The sequence below is a fragment of the Bubalus bubalis genome, chromosome 10 (genome assembly GCF_019923935.1).
Source record: "Bubalus bubalis isolate 160015118507 breed Murrah chromosome 10, NDDB_SH_1, whole genome shotgun sequence".
In the NCBI taxonomy this organism is placed as follows: Eukaryota; Metazoa; Chordata; class Mammalia; order Artiodactyla; family Bovidae; genus Bubalus; species Bubalus bubalis.
The window spans coordinates 15,399,753-15,418,045 of NC_059166.1; the positions used below are offsets into that span (position 1 = coordinate 15,399,753).

General features: G+C 43.5%; 1 protein-coding gene across 1 annotated transcript in view; it reads right to left on the reverse strand.

The window, feature by feature from the left end:
* The window catches only part of ESR1 (estrogen receptor 1), a 398,889-nt gene extending 393,208 nt beyond the window's left edge, over window positions 1-5,681 (reverse strand). Inside the window, exon 1 of the mRNA XM_025294352.2 lies at window positions 5,664-5,681. The gene's annotated coding sequence lies outside the window, so the exon portion shown is untranslated. The remainder of the gene's footprint in view (window positions 1-5,663) is intronic.
* Window positions 5,682-18,293: the final 12,612 nt, after the last annotated feature.

The window sequence follows — 18,293 nt, forward strand, 5'->3', positions numbered from 1 at the left end:
TGCGGTCTCGAAGAGTCGGACACGACTGAGCGACTTCACTTTCACTTTTCACTTTCATGCATTGGAGAAGGAAATGGCTCCCCACTCCAGTGTTCTTGCCTGGAGAATCCCAGGGACGGGGGAGCCTGGTGGGCTGCCGTCTACAGGGTCACACAGAGTCGGACACGACTGAAGCAACTTAGCAGCAGCAGCAGCAGCAGCAGCAGAGGAAAAAGAAATGCCAAAACCCCAGTGGCAATCTACTGTCCCAGCAAAGGACAGGGACCCAGACCAGGGGCCGTGACTGCACAGACTTGTCCATTTCCCTAGGTTGTCGGGGCCTGTCTCTCCCCGCTCATGACTGCCAGTTCCCACCCGGGGCTGTGTGTTGTCTTCAAGGTAGTGAGAAAGGGAAGCTGGAGGGCTGTGCCTCCATCTGCATTCATTCTTAGCAGGAAACCTCAAAGAACTGAGAGTTGCTGATGACTATAAATAGAAGGGAGAAGCCAGTTCAAGCTCCTGATGGCCGGGCTTAGTAAAATGAAGCGCCAGGTGTGCAGCTGAACCAGTGTTTGTGGTTTTTTACAACAGAACTGCGAGGGCAGCTCCTGGCCGCTTGTCTTCTCAGACAAGTCACAGAGCACCCCAAGGACTACTGGGATGCCCCAGGGACAGGATTACAGAGACGGAGCTGGCTGACTCCCAGCCTGTCTGCCACTACCCCGCCAAAGCCCCACCCCTCTGCCTGCCCTACTTACAACCTTTCCCACCTGCCCAGGGGCCCAAGCCTCTCCACCCACATCTCCACCACTGCACACACTCTCAGGCCTTTAGAGCACAAATGAACCCACCTTTCATCCCCATTTCATAGCATCACACAAGGGCCACTCTCACTCATGTGGTGACATGTAACTAAATCATTATTTATGCATTCTGCATCTAACACCTATGTTTCAAAAGGCTGAACTTTTTGCAAAGTTCTTTTACTTAACATTATTCAATTTAATCCCCATGAAGAGCCATAAAGCTTCTATGAGTCAGATAATATTATTCCCAGTTTACAGATGAAGATACTGAGACCCTGAGAGTGTATGCTCTTATCTCTTTTTTTTTAAATTTTTTTCCATATTTTTTTAATTTTTTTAACTTTACAATATTGTATTGGTTTTGCCATGTATCAAAATGAATCTGCCACAGGTATACATGTGTTCCCCATCCTGAACCCTCCTCCCTCCTCCCTCCCTGTACCATTCCTCTGGGTCGTCCCAGTGCACCAGCCCCAAGCATCCAGTATTATGCATCGAACCTGGACTGGCGACTCATTTCATATATGATATTATACATGTTTCAATGCCATTCTCCCAAATCATCCCACCCTCTCCCTCTCCCACAGAGTCCAAAAGACTGTTCTCTTATCTCTTATCAGCCTAGATGCTCAGCTTGCTCCTCCAAGGCAAGGATCAATTCAGTTCAGTTCAGTCATGTCTTACTCTTTGTGACCCCATGGACTGTAGCACTCCAGGCCTCCCTGTCCATCACTAACTCTCGGAGTTTACTCAAACTCATGTCCATTGAGTCCGTGATGCCATCTAACCATCTCATCCTCTGTCATCCCCTTCTCCTCTCGCCTTCAATCTTTCCCAGCATCAGGGTCTTTTCCAATGAGTCAGCTCTTCGCATCAGGTGACCAAAGCATTGGAGTTTCAGCTTCAACATCAGTCCTTCCAAAGAACATTCAGGACTGATTTCCTTTAGGATGGACTGGTTAGATCTTCTCGGCAAGGATCATATGGATCCAAAACTTTAGAGATGAGTGTTCTATCAAGGAATGGCTGGAAGTGTGGGCTTGGGAAACAGAGAAGCTTGTCTTCAAGCCTTAGAACTGTCCTTTGTAAAGACACGTAACGTTGGGCACGTGACCTAAGTTCACAAAGCCTTGGTGTCCTCATTTGTAAAACTGGAACCATACTGTTGTTTACCATGTGGAGTGGTTGTAAGGATTAAATGTGATCATGCTTATAAAAAGCATGGTACAAAATCAGAGCTCCCTAAAAGGGAAATACTAATACGATTGCTGTTCCTACCACCTCGTGGGCATTAAGTGTTTGTTATAGAGCCAGAGGGTGAAATCACCCCAGGTCTCCGACATCATGTTGAATGAAAAATCAGGGTACAACTGTACACATGTACAGACTCAGGCTTGGCCCAACCACCAAACCGAACACTTCTCCGGACAGCAAAATGAATGGGAAGCATTTGTACCAAGTTTCATTCATCCTTGTCTCAGCAAGAATTGGCCCATTTTCTTTCCTACTCCTCTTATCACAAATGGACGTAACTACCCTTAGGGTCACAAAGGAGAAGTCATAACAGAGGGTAGGATGTTAGGGATTTCTGTACCTTCTCTTCCAATACTTTATGCTCATTACAGACACAGCAGCATTGCACCCATGGCAGGCTCAGCTGACTGCTTTTGTTCTTATTTTTTTCAGGTCAAGTTCCCTGTTTGGTCCAATGGATGCAAACTCCTAGTGGCTGTGATACTGACCATGAGGTCTAGTCATTTATTCCACCAACATTTACTCTCAGGCAGTGTAACTAGGCTTGGAATAAAAATGACTTCATCCTATGGAGTTTCTAACATATGAAGACTACAAGTGGTTTATTAAGTAGTTTAATCTCATTTATTCCACACAACTAAATCCAGGGGCCACTCCTATTATCCCTACTTTACAGATGAGGAATTTGAGGCCAGAGGTTAAACCACACAACTAGAAAGTGATGGGCATGCTGGTTTGGACTCAGCCATCTCCTGTGGTTTTGAATCAAAATTGCTGAACATCTGAATCCTCACCAAAGAGGTCTGCTAGGGGAGACCCGAGCAGAAGCAGATGCTTTCCAGCAACATATTTTTAGGGGCAAATGGATAATGCAAGGATCTTCCTAGGTGGCGCTAGTGGTAAAGAATCTGTCTACCAATGCAGGAGATGTAAGAGATGTGGATTCAATCCCTGGGCCAGGAAGATCCCCTAAGGAACGGCATGGCAACCTACTCAAGTATTCTTGCCTGGAGAATCCCATGGACAGAGGAGCCTGGTGGGCCACAGTCCATAGAGTCTCATAGAGTCGGACACAACTGAAGCGACTTAGCACGGACACAGGGATAATGCAAGCCTCTGCATCCTGACTCTGTCTCAGAGTGAGAAAGAAAAAAAAATTACACTCCTTAGAAAGAATCATAAATTCACTGATGTGCAAGGTTTTGTCAGGGTCCAGTGGGAACGATCCAGAGGAAGTCGACTGAATTGGTGCCTAGAAGGCAAGATCACCTTCCTCACCATCACCTTCATCAAAAGCCACCTGCTAAGACTTCCCTATAGCTCAAACGGTAAAGAATCTTCCTGCAGTACAGGAGGCCAGGGTTCAGTCCCGGCATTGGGAAGATCCTCTGGAGAAGGGTATGGCAATCCACTGCAGTATTCTTGCCTGGAGAATCCCATGGACAGAGGAGCCTGGCGGGCTACCGTCCATGGGGTCACAAAGACTGAGCAACTAACACATACAAGTACCTTGCTCTAAAACTAGCAGTTTATTACACTCTGTGCAGGGAGCCCAACAAGGGGATTAAGGACAGACACAGCCATGATGGACATGAATGGGCAGGGCCATTTCTCAACCACTATGAGGGAAACTTATGCTATGAACATTTTACAACCGATATGGATGATCTACTCAGAGCTGGGTCACTCTCATTCTTGCCCACTAATCTTTGTAGCCAACCTGCAACCATGAACCAGTACTGTTCTCTGTTTTGGGCAAACTAAAGCCTAGGTACCAGGCCCTGAGTCTCAGTGGTTGTACTGATCAACTGGACTAAATGAATATGGACAAATACTGAGAGAAGCCACAGAAAACCACATGAAAATGTTTAGCAGACCTGAAGTGCAAATATTTACATTGTACAGAGGTTGAGAGTGGGTGTTAGCAGAAAGGAAGAGAGTCAATAACTCTAAATCCTAAACTGAATGAAAGATACAGAGTTAATTGAAATAAAAGATAATTGTTTGACTTCGTTCTTGCTGCAAGTTTGAGAACATAAGCTTTAATCCCTTTCCTCGACTGTCATTGCCATAAAACAAAACAAATACCTCCAAGAATCTAAGAAATAATATCCTGCTAGGAAATATGGCACTTACATTCATATTCAAAAATTTTGCTTTTTTTCCCTCCATGTTGTTGTCTCTGATGATTATATTGTTTTTATTCCTAATTTCTTTGAAACCTAATACCCTGTACAGTGTTATATCTAACCACTAGAATAGTATAGTCACATGCATTAAATCCTAGTGGGCAATCTTCATAGGATATTAACAAAATTGGAGCAAACATTTGCTTTGGAGAAATAGGAAAGGATTATATAGAGTAGAAACAGGTTCTGAAGCCTACATCTCATAAATATTCATCTAATTTCATTTCTTTTGTCTCTCAGTGTATTTTAAGATAAAATTCAAACACTGCAACCTCATATTCATAAGTTCACTTTCAACATTAATATAAATATCATATATACATCATAGATGTGAAATAAACATATATATATATATACCTACATATGTATGTATATATATGTGTGTATATATATAATATTCAAAACCAGGTGAGTTTCCCAGCAATCTTGTGCATGGAGTAACTTTGCAAGTCTGTTATATCTGGCCCAGAAAGCCAATACAAATCTGGCATCTTTGAACAGAAATCAGTGCCATGATCCCAAGTCCTGATAAAGCTCAATCCTTAGATTAAGATTTTTTTTTTTTAATTATGTTGGCTACTATGGGCATGTCTGGGAGAGCGAAGACTGGTTACCCTCTTAACACAGCACAGAACTTAGAATGTAACGCGCATTTCCTGAAACATGTGGCATGCCTCTAACCAAAATGAAAGTATGCTGCCCTGTCTTTTGTGACTGCCACATCATTATTTAAGTAGCACTCTGTGGTGCGGGGAGACACTTATGTACACGCCAACCCCCTGTAAAAAGTGCCCAGGAGTGTCTTCCACAGGAGAGCAAACTGAGGCAGAAAGACCCAAAAGAACTTGCCCTGAAATCACAGGCAATTTAAAGACAGGGTGGCTGACTTTTGGATTGCTAGATGGCGTAGCTTTTCAGAAAACTTGACTGCCTTCAGGAAACAAGTAATGGCTTATTCAGATTGCTTAGTTTCAACTCACAGAAGTTACGGCACCCAAAGATGACGAAAACAGGTAGCGTGTTCACGCTAGCCCGTGATCAGTCCAATTAATAATTTTTGAAATTCTGCCACATTTCGATAATCCAAAACCTTCTAGCTAGAGCTGGATCAAATAAATAGGCGTTATCTGGAGCAAGCAGACAGCCTGTCAGTGAGTGCTAAGAAAAGGGTAGTCGGGTTGCCCTCTGACTCAGCTGAATATTATTTGAAAAGTGGATTTTCACTGTACCAAGTTTAGACTTAACATTTCAACGTCATACTAATACTTGCCAGAAACTTTGCAAAATATCCCTGGAGTATTAAGAGAAAAATGAACATCTTTTCACAGGAGAGGGAAGCTGTAAAGTTACATCACGTTTGTAAATAGTAGCACATATAACAAAAAGAAAAAAAGTATATATATACATATATACTGAGAAGAAGAAATAGGAGTACCTGCTTGAGGAGAAGAATGTCACTGAAAGACTGTCTTCGTATGCTATAGAAGGGCAAGGGAAAGGAATATTAACCTTTCAAGTCCGTTAAGGAACTTCTGAGCATGGAGCCTTTATTTTCAGTTTTGGTGAAATCCGTTCTGAGGCAGTAGACAAGAGGCTGTTATGACCATGAAATTAGGAAATGCAGAAACTCAAAACTAAAGAACTAGCACCACCATTTGACTAGGAGTGGAAAAGTCTTCTGTACAAAATAGAGGAGGGGGTGGCCCTTCTTTCTCCACACCAGGCCTGATTCTCACTGTCCTAGCACTTGGGTCAAGACAGACATTTCACAAGGGTATAAGTCATCTGTTAATCTGCCTGAATTTTTTTTTTTTGATGAATACCAGCTCACTTTCTCTTCACTACTAATAAAGGTTAAAGTCTAGACAGGCATTTTGGGTTGGAAAAATAATAATCAAGCATTCACTGGGCACATAAATTTTGTTACAGCTCAGAGCAGGAGTGAGGATGCGTGTTCAGCGAGCGTTTTGGTAACTTTCTCATTCAACATTGGCTCAACAGCTCTGCACTACTGGTCCCTGATCAGTTAGGCTCTTGACTTCAGTGAACTGCTGAGGTTAGCTTCTCTCTGCCTCTGAAGCCGTTCCTCTGCCATCTGATCATCCCATGACCCATCTGGCTTTTCATCCAGCCATTTAAAGGTTTGAGGGGTGTTTTTTTTCATTTGCATATGTAATATGTATTTTAAAGGATCTTTTAAAAGCACGTTAGCTTTTTCTACTCAAATCTGAAGGAGGCTGGTTTTCTGCAAGTGAGGATGGTGGAGGACAGGTAAGAGGAAAAGTCTGTCTTGCTCCTGGGCCTTCTAGAATCTCCAAGTGCATGTTGACATCTGTAGGGCAACCCATGCATCGCAAAATCGGCTTAGGAAAGAAAATCAAAATTCTCATAGTCCATGCTTTAAAACATTTTGAAATAAAGGCTCTTAATGGTCATCCTCATGGTTCATCCTCGTGGTCATCCTCGTGGTTCATCCTCGTGGATTCAGTGGCAAAGAATCTGCCTGCTGATGCAGGAGTTTGATCCCTGGATCAGGAAGATCCCCTGGAGAGGGAAATGGAAACCCATTCCAGTATCCTTACCTGGTGAATCCCATGGACAGAGGAGTCTGGTGGGCTACTATCCATGGGGTCACAAAAAATCAGACATGACTGAATACACACACACATGCACACACAGGATTGCCTTCCATCTTCTCTATACTTGCGAGTTAGCTGGTAAAGTCATTTGAATATGCAAATTGCCTGAGATTAATTTCCACATAGAGCAGGACAGTTCAGTTCAGTCACTCAGTCATGTCTGATTCTTTGCGACCCCATGGACTGCAGCACGCCAGGCTTCCCTATCCATCACCAATGCCCAGAATTTACTCAAACTCATGTCCATCACATCGGTGATGCCATTCAACCATCTCATCCTCTGTCGTCTCCTTCTCCTTCCACCTTCAATCTTTCCCAGCATCAGGGTCTTTTCAAATGAGTCAGCTCTTCGCATCAGGTGGTTAAATTATTGGAGTTTCAGCTTCAGCATCAGTCCTTCCAATGAACACCCAGGACTGATCTCCTTTAGGATGGACTGGTTGGATCTCCTTGCAGTCCAAGGGACTCTCAAGAGTCTTCTCCAACACCACAGTTCAAAAGCATCAATTCTTTGGCCCTCAGCCTTCTTTATAGTCCAACTCTCACATCCATACATGACTACTGGAAAAACCATAGCTTTGACTAGACAGATCTTTGTCTGCAAAGTAATGTCTCTGCTTTTTAATATGTTGTGTAGGTTGATCATAGAGCAGGACATATTTTAGCTAATATGTGAAGTATTTTATTTTGACTAAAGAAACATAAAATGGCAACAAGATTCACTCACAAAAAGAACCATCATATATATTGATGCATTGTGGCAGTTTTATTAGCTTTTTATCATTTTTATTATGATTTGTGGCAAAAGGTAAATTATTTACTAAAATGTTTTGAGGACTTAGAGCATTCTGAAAGCAAAACATTTTTCTCTAAATTAATTAAATCTTTCAATTATTTGACTTGCCAGAATGTGTGAAGTACACTTTTCAAATAGCATTTAGCTTCCTGTCAAAACCAGTTGTGCACATCAATACAAAGAAGAAAATTATTTAGACCAATAATTCTCAAAATAAGACATCCAATGAACTCGGAACTGAAAAGTTACAGATTATTTTCTACACACTAGAAATATAAATGTATAATATACAATTCAGATAAAATAAAAATTGGATCAATCCTCCTTCAAAGACTATAATTGACATTTATTTGCAGCCCAACATGTGCTTTCTCAACTGGGAAAATAATAGCTTTTACTATTTTGCCTTCCAAGTATGTACTAGAGGCCAACATTGTTCTATGTACTTTCACAACAACTCAACAAGGTAAGTGCTATTGAAAACCCATTTTACAGATGAGGAAACCATGGGCTACCAAGATTAAGTACCTACCCCAACATTTCACAGCTGGAGTCACAGTTCAAACTCAGGTGGTGTGACCCAATCACCAAAATTTTAACACTCCACTACAGAATCAAAACCAGCACCCAGGAGCACACTTTGGGAACGCAAATTTTTTAACTTTTTATTCTGTATTGGAATATAGTCAATTAACAATATTGCAATAGTTTCAGGTATACAGCAAAGGAACTCAGCCATAGATATTAACGTATCCATTCTCTTTCAACCGCCCCTTCCAACCAGGCTGCCACACAACATTGAGCAGAATTCCCTGTACCGGTACAGTAGGCCCTTGCTGGTTATCTATTTTAACTATAGCAGTGTGTACATGCCCATCCCACCCTCTAACTATCTCATCCCCATCCTTCCCCCGGCAACCATAAATTCAATCTCTTAAGTCTGTGAATCTGTTCTATTTTGTAAATAAGCTTATTTGTATCATTTCTTTCCAGATTTCACATATAAGGTATATCATACAATAGTTCTCCTTTTCTGTCTGACTTTCTTCACTCCATATGACAATCTCTGGATCCATCCATGTAGGACACAAATGTTTTACATGTATCATTGGAAGGAAAAGTTGAGAAGTTATCAGTGAATGGGTAAGATTATGTTTCTACAGATTGACATAGAAACAACAAAGTAAGTGAAGCAGTGTGACACAATGTAATTGAAACAAACACAGCGCAAATTTAATCTCATAATTCAAACAGTAGTATGATACCTTTAAGTCTAATTCCCTCATTTTGTTAATGAAAAATAAAGCCTGTTATTTCATTGAAATCATACCACCCACAATATCTTTATTTTTAAAAAAATCAACACACACATTCTTTCATAGTGGCATGTTGTTTATTCAGAAGCACAGAACAAGGAAATTCTAGAATCTTTCCAGGTTCCAAAGTTTTGGTTTTTTTTTTTTTTTTTTTTTAGTACTTTTCTCATTCCAGAAGCGATCACTAACAGCCTGGTCTTCACAAGCAAAGTAAAGCAGAAAATTGATGCAATCTGTCTGGGTCATTCAAGCAAAATTTTGCTGTGTTCTGGCTGATTCGGGTTAAAATAAAACCCAAGTTTTTGATTTGGAGTGTTTCTGTCTGATGCCCCAGATGATAGCAGAGTTTGTGACTCAATTACACAGTTAATTGCCCAAATTCTTTGTCCTTATTAGCAAAGATGTTTCCTTTAAATATGATTTCATCACATTTATGAAGGCAGCTCTGTGTTTTGTTTGTGTCATGAAAGCAATCACAGTTGAAACTCTGCTTGCCTTGAGATACCAGTCAGTGCCGAGCACCCACTCACTCATCTCTCTCAGGAAAATTGCCCTGCACTCAGCTCCTGTTGCCTAGACAACCAAGTTGCAGCCATAGGACCCTCAGTCCCCACCTCAGATCAGAGCTAATTGGATAGGCATTTAACTCAGATAGGCAGGGACCAAGGACATGCCTAATATGAAAGGATGAACATAACCAATCACGTTCAAGCTCTCATGTCTTGGGGTAGACTGGAGGCCATTATAAGCAAAGGCTTTTCGGAAAGGAAGTTACATGAAGACAGAGAATGGCCAAGATCAACAAATACAGGGCTCTGGACCCATGAGCACATGGCAGGATACGGCCACAGCTGCACTGGTCACTGGGCAGGTGTGAAGTCACACAAGTCTCCCATAACCCTATTCCCAGGTATTTAAGGGAGTCTGTTCTTTGTCATCAAAAACTGTAACTAAAACACTCATCCTGGATCACAAGTGGTAGCTTGTAGCAGAAGTCACAATGCACAGCAGTCCTGTTTTCAACATGATAGCAGCAATATCTGGTGACTCTTCTCAGTGTTAGTTACTCCAATTGAAACTCTCTAGCCTGGAAGGCTGCAGTCCATGGGGTCGCTAAGAGTCGGACACGACTGAGTGACTTCACTTTCACTTTTCACTTTCATGCATTGGAGAAGGAAATGGCAACCCACTCCAGTGTTCTAGCCTGGAGAATCCCAGGGACGGGGGAGCCTGGTGGGCTGCCGTCTATGGGGTCGCACAGAGTTGGACACGACTGAAGCGACTTAGCAGCAGCAGCAGCAGTTGAAGCTTACAGGGATAAAGATAATCTTTTTCTTTAAAAAAAAGAATGAAAGAACTAACTTCCTTCAGATAACAAAGATGTTAGGCAGAAAATACGTATACAAAAAGATAGCAATTCAATTAAACCTTACACTTCATCTATAGAAAGGCCTTTAAAACCTCCCTGCATAAATCACATGCTTCTTCTTTATACAGAAAAAGATATATAGCAAGACACAAACATCCCACGTGAAGAAATAATTATTGAAAAGACTTCTGCTAGGAGAATCAATGGGTTTTCATACTGATAAGGGTGACAAAGGGGATAACATCTGAAGGATACCATGATTTAAAGTGGTAAAGCTCTGGTGGTCTAGTGGTTAAGAATCTGCCTCCGAAGGCAGGGGACACAGGTTTGATCCCTGGTTTGGGAAGATCCCACATGCCTCAGAGCAACTTAGCCCGTGCGCAGCAACTACTGAGCCCACGTCTTGAACTACTAAGCCCGCACTCCACAACTACTGATGCCTGCACGCCCTAGAGCCTTGCACCCAAACAAGAGAAGCCACCGTAATGAGAAGCCTGCACACCCCAGTTAGAGAGTAGTCCCTGCTCTCTGCAGCTAGAGAAAGTCTTCGCCCAATAACAAAGACTCAATGCAGCAAAAAATAAATATATCTTTAAAAGTAAATAAAAAATAAAGTGGCAAAGCTAGTCACTTTGCTGAGTGAAGAAAATCTGTGATTCTCCTCAATCCCACAAGACCTTGTGCCTCCCCTCTTTTCCCAAAACACCAGTCCCTAACCACTGCCCAACTCCATCTATCTCAGTTGCTGGTTCCAGAAACTCACACACTCTTCGCCTTGGTGGGAAGCAAGGTCTGAACCAGGATTTGGAGATGGTGGACCCTTCCAGGAGTTGATTTTCATGGACTATTAGGAGAACCTGCAGGGGGAAGAAAGAACTCCACAAATGTCACCCAAAGCCAAGGAGCCAGTGCCAGAGAAAAACAATTTTTAAATACAGAGCAGATTTTTGTCACTAAGTTTGTCAACTTCAGTGAAAGAACTGCAGAGGCAAAACAGAAGAAAGGGAAGCCTTGATTCCTAAACCAGATGACCATCAGGAGTGAGCAGCTCTCCCAAACTAAGGATTCGGGCCACTTAGCGGCAAGTGAACCCTGCCCTCCTTGGCACCTCTGGCAGACAGTGGTGGCTTTAGCAGGCTTGCAGTGACTCTCAACACCTGGGGCAAGTTCAGCAGCATCTGCTTACTCACCTGGGGACACAGGAAGGAAGAATTTGAAAGGCCTTCAGGTTGTTAAAAAAAAAAAAGAGTTGATGGAGAGCAGAGTGAGACAGTGTTCCTTTGTTGCCGTTTTCATCATTTCTTTCCTGGACTGGTTTATTCTAGATCAGCTATGGACTACAAGAACATCAAATTCTATCTCCCAAATACCCCTATCCTCCCTCCCTTCTGTCTCCTTCTCCATGTTACTACTCAAGACTTCTTCCACTCTGAGCTGGACAAATGCAATAGCGTCCTATCTCTTCTGACTGCCTCCAGCCTCTCCTATTTCTAATCCATTGAATACTCCTTCACCAGATTACGTTCCTCACTAACCATCACCGTCATGCAATTAAGTTGCAAATCACTCCCCATCTCCCTGATACTCCGGTGCCAGTGCACCTCTCCAGACTCAAGCTCAGATCAGGCGGACTCATTCCCTGCTCCCAGGGAACGACCTCCTCCCCATCTGGGTTAGCTATGATCTCATCACATCTTCAAAGTTCATCTCAAAGGACACCTTCTCCATGGAGCCCTCCCTGACTGCCCACCATTGCCCTGTTCTCACCCACCTCTGCATCCCCCCTGTGTATTTCCTGCACTTCCCCCCTCCAGGAACAAGTCCAGAGGAAGCACCTCCTGTGTGCCAGGCAAGGATGGATAGACAGAACCTTGAGGAGTTTGTGTCTACAAGGAACAGACACCTCAACAGATGAATTGTAAGACAACATGGTAACTGATGCATCAGAACTGAAATACACTCTCACTGAACACTAGATAAGACTCTTAGAGAAATGAAATTCAGTCTGGTCCTGAGTTACTTGTGTGTCGCCCACACCTCCTACCACCTCTTGATTGCAGTTGATTGCAGGTTACCTGAGAATGTGTCTTCTCCACCTAGATCCATGGCAGTAATTCACACAGCACGAGACACATTTTTTTTTTCACTCAAGTGAATTTCAACTAGAGTAGAAGAGACATAAAGGTCTGTTTATCCTCATTTCCCCAACCCTCCATCATCCCCAGTGGCCTAGGAGACCTACAGTCACCTTGCTCTCCAAGCAGCAGAAACCATACAGCTTAACTATGCACAGGGGTACCGAGTAGTCTCAACCCCCAAGGACATGCCTGTTGAGGTTTGGAAAGCTTCCTCTACAATATAAAAATCTGTACTGGAAACTATTTTCCCTCGAGGCCTAATACCTTTAAGGTCTTTGAAGTAAGGACAGGAAGCAAAAAATAAAACATAGAAACCAACAAACAAAACAAGATAATTACATCAGAGATAAGACATAGCATATTTAAATTACCTAGTTTTGGCATTAAGTAAAATGAGAGGATAATAGACAATAAGACAACATTTGGATTACTAGATCACTGTTAAGTGTGAAATGTGCTTAAAATGGATACTAATATGAATATAATTGTGTTACCATCAGTTGGACAATGAATGTGTTTAATCATTTTCTCCATAGTCAAGTTTTGTTTGACCACTATTTATCAAGTTTTTCTCTGATAAAATCATCTAGCCTTTTCTAGTTTGCTTACTCCACGTTTCAAAGCAAAGATCCACATGGATGGTTCCAGGGAACTTGGAATCCTCTGAAATCATAGCCAACCTTTCAGCTACATCAACACATGTTGATGAGAGTCTAGAGAGTCTAGAATCTAGAGAGTCTAGAGAGTCTAGAAAATTTCGTGTGATTCTTTCTCTGCTCAAGGTTATGTGGCAGGCCGGATGGGAGGGGAGTTCAAGGGAGAGTGGATCCATGTCCATGTATGGCTGAGTCCCTTTGCTGTTCACCTGAAGCCATGGCAACATTGTTAATCAGCTATATCCCAATACAACATAAAAAGTTTTAGAAACAGGAAAACAGAAACTTCATGTGATTCTTTATGAAGCCTAACAAGATGAAGAACTACTAAAGGCATGGACTTATTGTAAATTGTAACATGCTGTCAACTACATTTCCTTGAAATGTTTAACATTGCAGGTAAGATTAGATTTCTTTTCAAAACTAACACCTTTTACCAAATCAGTAAAGTTTTATAGTTTGTATCTTTCTTCCAAGCTAAATCGAAAGAGTCACTTCTCACGGTTTAACAATTTACTTGTAAAGGTCCAAAGAGGTCTTGATTTTTAAAACCTTGGATCCATCCTGATAATTACCAAGTAGTAACAGGGAGCTGCTCCTGGCATTCAGGATGAACCCTGGGAGATCAAGGTTGAATATTAAATAACCCAGCAGGTAAATAGTCTTTTCCTATAAAGGCGGGACAGAAAATTGCTATGCATGTGAGGGTTTGTAACTGCGTTTTTAATCTTTCCTTTTTTTTTCCTGTGCCTTTTGTAGTGTTTCTTAGGAGATGTGTGTGAGGAGCGACGGTAGATTTCCAGCTACAAACACCGCCCCGGGCACCTCATGGGGAGCCCGTCTTCCAGAGTCACCACAGGAGGGTCTTTGTTTATTGAAACATTTAAAAGGTGTTTTGGTGGAATTCCCACTCCAAGGAGGAGCCCAGGAGGGAGAACCAGCCCCCACCAAGCTGTGGGTCACCACTAAACCAGCCGAAGCAGCGGAGCCCTCAGACGCTCTCAGCAGAGGAAGCCGCCCGTCCCAAAGAGTTTGTGTCCTATTTATTCAGGCAAAGAGAGGATATTCATTTCAACCAGTGAGGGAAACGTTAGGTTATGTAACCCTGGGGATGAAGAAAATGAGGCTTCTTTTTTTTTTTTTTTTTTTCCTGGAGAAAAGTGTTGCGAAATAGTCCAGAAACAGCCTTCGGTTTCCACGGTCACTCCTGCCCCCCAGAAGCTTCTATATCACAAGATCAACAGTCAGAGCGCTGGGCTCTGGGGTTAGGACTAGGGTTAGGGGAAGCCAGAGGAGAACTGGTGGAGCCAGGACCCTCCCCCTACCTACGGCTGCCCCCTCCCCTGTCAGAGCTCATCAGGGCCGTGGGAACCTCTGACCACACGCCTTCAGCAGTCATTCCAGAACAGCCACGGTCCAATCATCTGGAAGCATTTTTCCCACCTTCTCACACCCTGATGCAACTTTAGAAAGAATCATTATTTATGGATCTGCTGCACAGAGTCAGCCTGAAGTATCATTGCTGCTGCTGCTAAGTTGCTTCAGTTGGGTCCGACTCTGTGCGACCCCATAGATGGCAGCCCACCAGGCTCCTCCCTCCCTGGGATTCTCCAGGCAAGAACACTGGAGTGGGTTGCCATTTCCTTCTCCGAAGTATCATTAAGAATTATTAAAAGGGATGCGTCACTAAGCCTGAGGTTGACCAACGTACCAAACTCCAGGCTGGTGAGGGCCGGGAATGGTTTGCAGAAGGAAGAAGTAAGAAATGTGAGGTGTCAGCCAGGAGATGGGTCCGGAGAGGAAGGGACAGAGGGAGTGTGAGCGAGGGGGACCCCCGCTGGCTGATGGAGCGGAGACAAGGAAGTGACCAGCAGCCGACCCAGGCAGCTGGCAGAGCCCCAGGTGGGCAGGACAGGTGCAGAGTCACACAATAGGCCATGGAGCCCCAGGTTACCAGGACATGGGAAGCTCCACCCCTGGGGAGACTAGGGAAGAAGGTCAAGACTCAGCCACAAAGCATGGCAAAGCTAGTCATTTGGGCAGAATTTGAGAGATTAGTTAGGAAACCCATTCATTTTTTTTCCATCTAATAATTATTTACTGGGCACCTGTATCATACTAGGTATTGTTCTAGGTGTTGGGAACATAGTATTTAGTAAACAAAATAGACCAAAATACCTGACCTCATGGAGTTTATGTTCTAGAGAAAGAAGAAGAGGAAAACAATAAACCAATAAGTAAAAATGTGTGTGTGTGTGTGTGTGTGTGTGTTGTTGCTTCAGTCGTGTCCGACTCTGTGCGACCCTATGCACTGTAGCCAGCCAGGCTCCTCTGTCCATGGGATTCTCCAGGCAAGAATGCTGGAGTGGGTTGCCCTGCCCTTCTCCAATAAGTAAAATATGTGTGTGTTTAGTTGAGCAGTTGTGTCCAGCTCTTTGTGAGCTTGTGGACTGTAGCCCCCCAAGCTCCTCTGTCCAGGCAAGAATACTGGAGTGGGTTGTCATTCCCTTCTCCAGGGGAATCTTTCTGACCCAGGGATCGAACCCACATCTCCTGCATTGGCAGGTGGATTATTTACCACTGAGCCACCTGGGAAGCCCAATAAAGAAAACAGAGTAGGTCAAACACAGCCAAGTGTAAAGGTAAAGATTAAGCAGGGAGGGGGGACAAGGAGTAAAAGAGCAAGGTTGACCTTTAAGCATGGCAATCAGACAGGTGACCTTTGAGATGACATTGAGCAACCGCCCGAAGATGGTGAGGGATGAGCATCTGGAGTCTGCCACAGCCTGAGCAGTAGCAAGTGCAAGGTCAGGAATGTCCCAGGCATGTCTGGGGAACAGGGTGGAGTGAGAGGGGCTGAACTGGTGCCCACAGGGGTAGAAGGAGGAGGAGAGGTGGGAGGGGGAACAGGAGCTCCACGTTGTCAAGGACCATCCGAAGGGGACTGGCTTCATCTGGAGATCTTTGGGCAGAAGTGACATGATCTGACTCCAGTTTTAAAAGACCCTACCGTACCTGATTAGTATAGATCTGTGGGGTGAGTGGGGTGGTAGGAGAAGACAGGAGGGGCAGGAACCAGGGAGGAGGCCACCCCCAGAGTCCAGATGAGAAGCCAGAGTGCTTCCACCAGGGCGGTGATGGTAAGAGGGCCAAGTAGTTACATTCTGGGTGAACTTGAAAGGTACAACATGTTTGCTGATGTCTAAGGAGTGAGAGAAAGAAGGGAGGCCAGAACGACCCCAAGGCTTTGGTCTCCAGACCCCTAGTATGGAGCAGCCATTTACCCAGACAAGGAAGACCCCAGTAGGCCCAGGTTGGGGGGAAGAGAGGGCTCTAGAGTCCAGTTTTAGACATGTTAAGTTTGAGGTGCCAATTTAGACAGTCAATCCTTGGAAGAAAAGCCATGACAAATGTAGACAGAGTATTTTAAAAAGCAGAGACATCATTTTGCAGACAAAGGTCTGTATAGTCAAGGCTATGGTTTTTTCCGCAATCATGTATGGAAGTGAGAATTGGACCATAAAGAAAGCTGAGTGCCAAAGAACTGATGCTTCCAAAACCATGGTGCTGCATAAGACTCTTGAGAGTCCCTTGGACAGCAAGGAGCTCAAACCAGTCAATTCTAAAGGAAATCAGTCCTGAATGTTTATTGGAAGGACTGATGCTGAAGCTGAAGCCCCAATCTTTGGCCACCTGAAATGAAGAGCTGACTCATTGGAAAAGACTCTGATGCTGGGAAAGATTAAGGCAGAAGGAGAAGGGGGAGACAGAGAATGAGATGGTTGAGTGGCATCACCAACTCAATGGATATGAGTTTGAGCAAACTCCAGGAAATAGTGAAGTAATGGGAAGCCTGGTGTGCTGCAGTTCACGGGCTCACAAAGAGTCAGACACGACTTTGCTGAACAACAAAAACAACAAATGGATATGTTGACAACTGAGGTCAGTAGAAAGTGCTTGGATGAAGATATAAATAGGGGGTGCATCAGTGCACAGATGGTATTTAAGACTTTTGGAACACAGTGGCTGCAGGTTGGTGACAGTGGACCCCGGCATCTCTTCTCTTCATTTAGCTTCCCAAAGTCCCAGCCTCCCTATTCTCAGTTGCCTATAATCTCCCTGTTATGTCTTCAGCTGAGTTTGCTTTCCTTACTCCTGGCTGTTACCTCCCTCTTCATCCTAAATGTATTTATTTGCTTTTCATGAACCCCATGTCCTCAGAGGGCTCTTTTTTAGATATGACAGGCCAGCAGATATAAACTAAATTAATAGGTCTAAATGTCTGGAAATTACCTTTCAAGCGAATGTGAGTTCTTTTTAATAGGGAACTTTAGGCCATGTCAGAAGTCCCATTTGGGACACGCGGCATCCTTTGAATTGCATACAGGAAGACAGCTGGCTCCAAGGATGAAGGTACTGCCCTTGAGACACAAAACAGACATTTCATCCACTCTCAAAAACAATCTTTCTGCAACTAGATCAGGACCTTTGAAATATATCTATTTCCAACCACAGTTTAAGTAAAGGCAATCCATACTATTTTATACTATTTCATTCAGCATTTTCTTAGCATCCTAAATGCTCCAGAAATTCAAATGGAGAAAAGCTTATTATTTTGAAAGCTGGGAAGAACCAGATAGCATGGGAACAGTGCCAGAAGAAGAGGCCTATTGAGAGTTGGAAAAAAAAAATCACAAATGTGTGTCGGCCCAGACAGGTGTCTGGTGCTAGGCTGATATGCCTTGCCTGGAGACACTTCTAAGAAGCATTTTTCCATTGGTTACTGGTAGTTTGCAAACTTGACTGTCAACTAAGGAGTCTTTACAAATGTCTATGCCTAAACCACACCCTCAGATGTTCTCATTTCTGAGAAAAACCAGAGCATCATTTTTTAAAATCTCCAGGTGAATTCAATATGCTGCAAGCGTATCAAACCCCTTTGCTGTTCAGTAGCTAAATCGTGTCCAACTCTTTGAGACCCCATGGATTGCAGCATGCCAGGCTTCCCTGTCTTCCACCATCTCCCAGAGCTTGCTCAAACTCATGTCCACTGAGTCAGTGATGCCATCCAACTATCTCATCCTCAGTCACCCGCTTCTCATCCTGCCCTCAATCTTTCACAGCATCAGGGTCTTCTCCAATGAGTCAGTT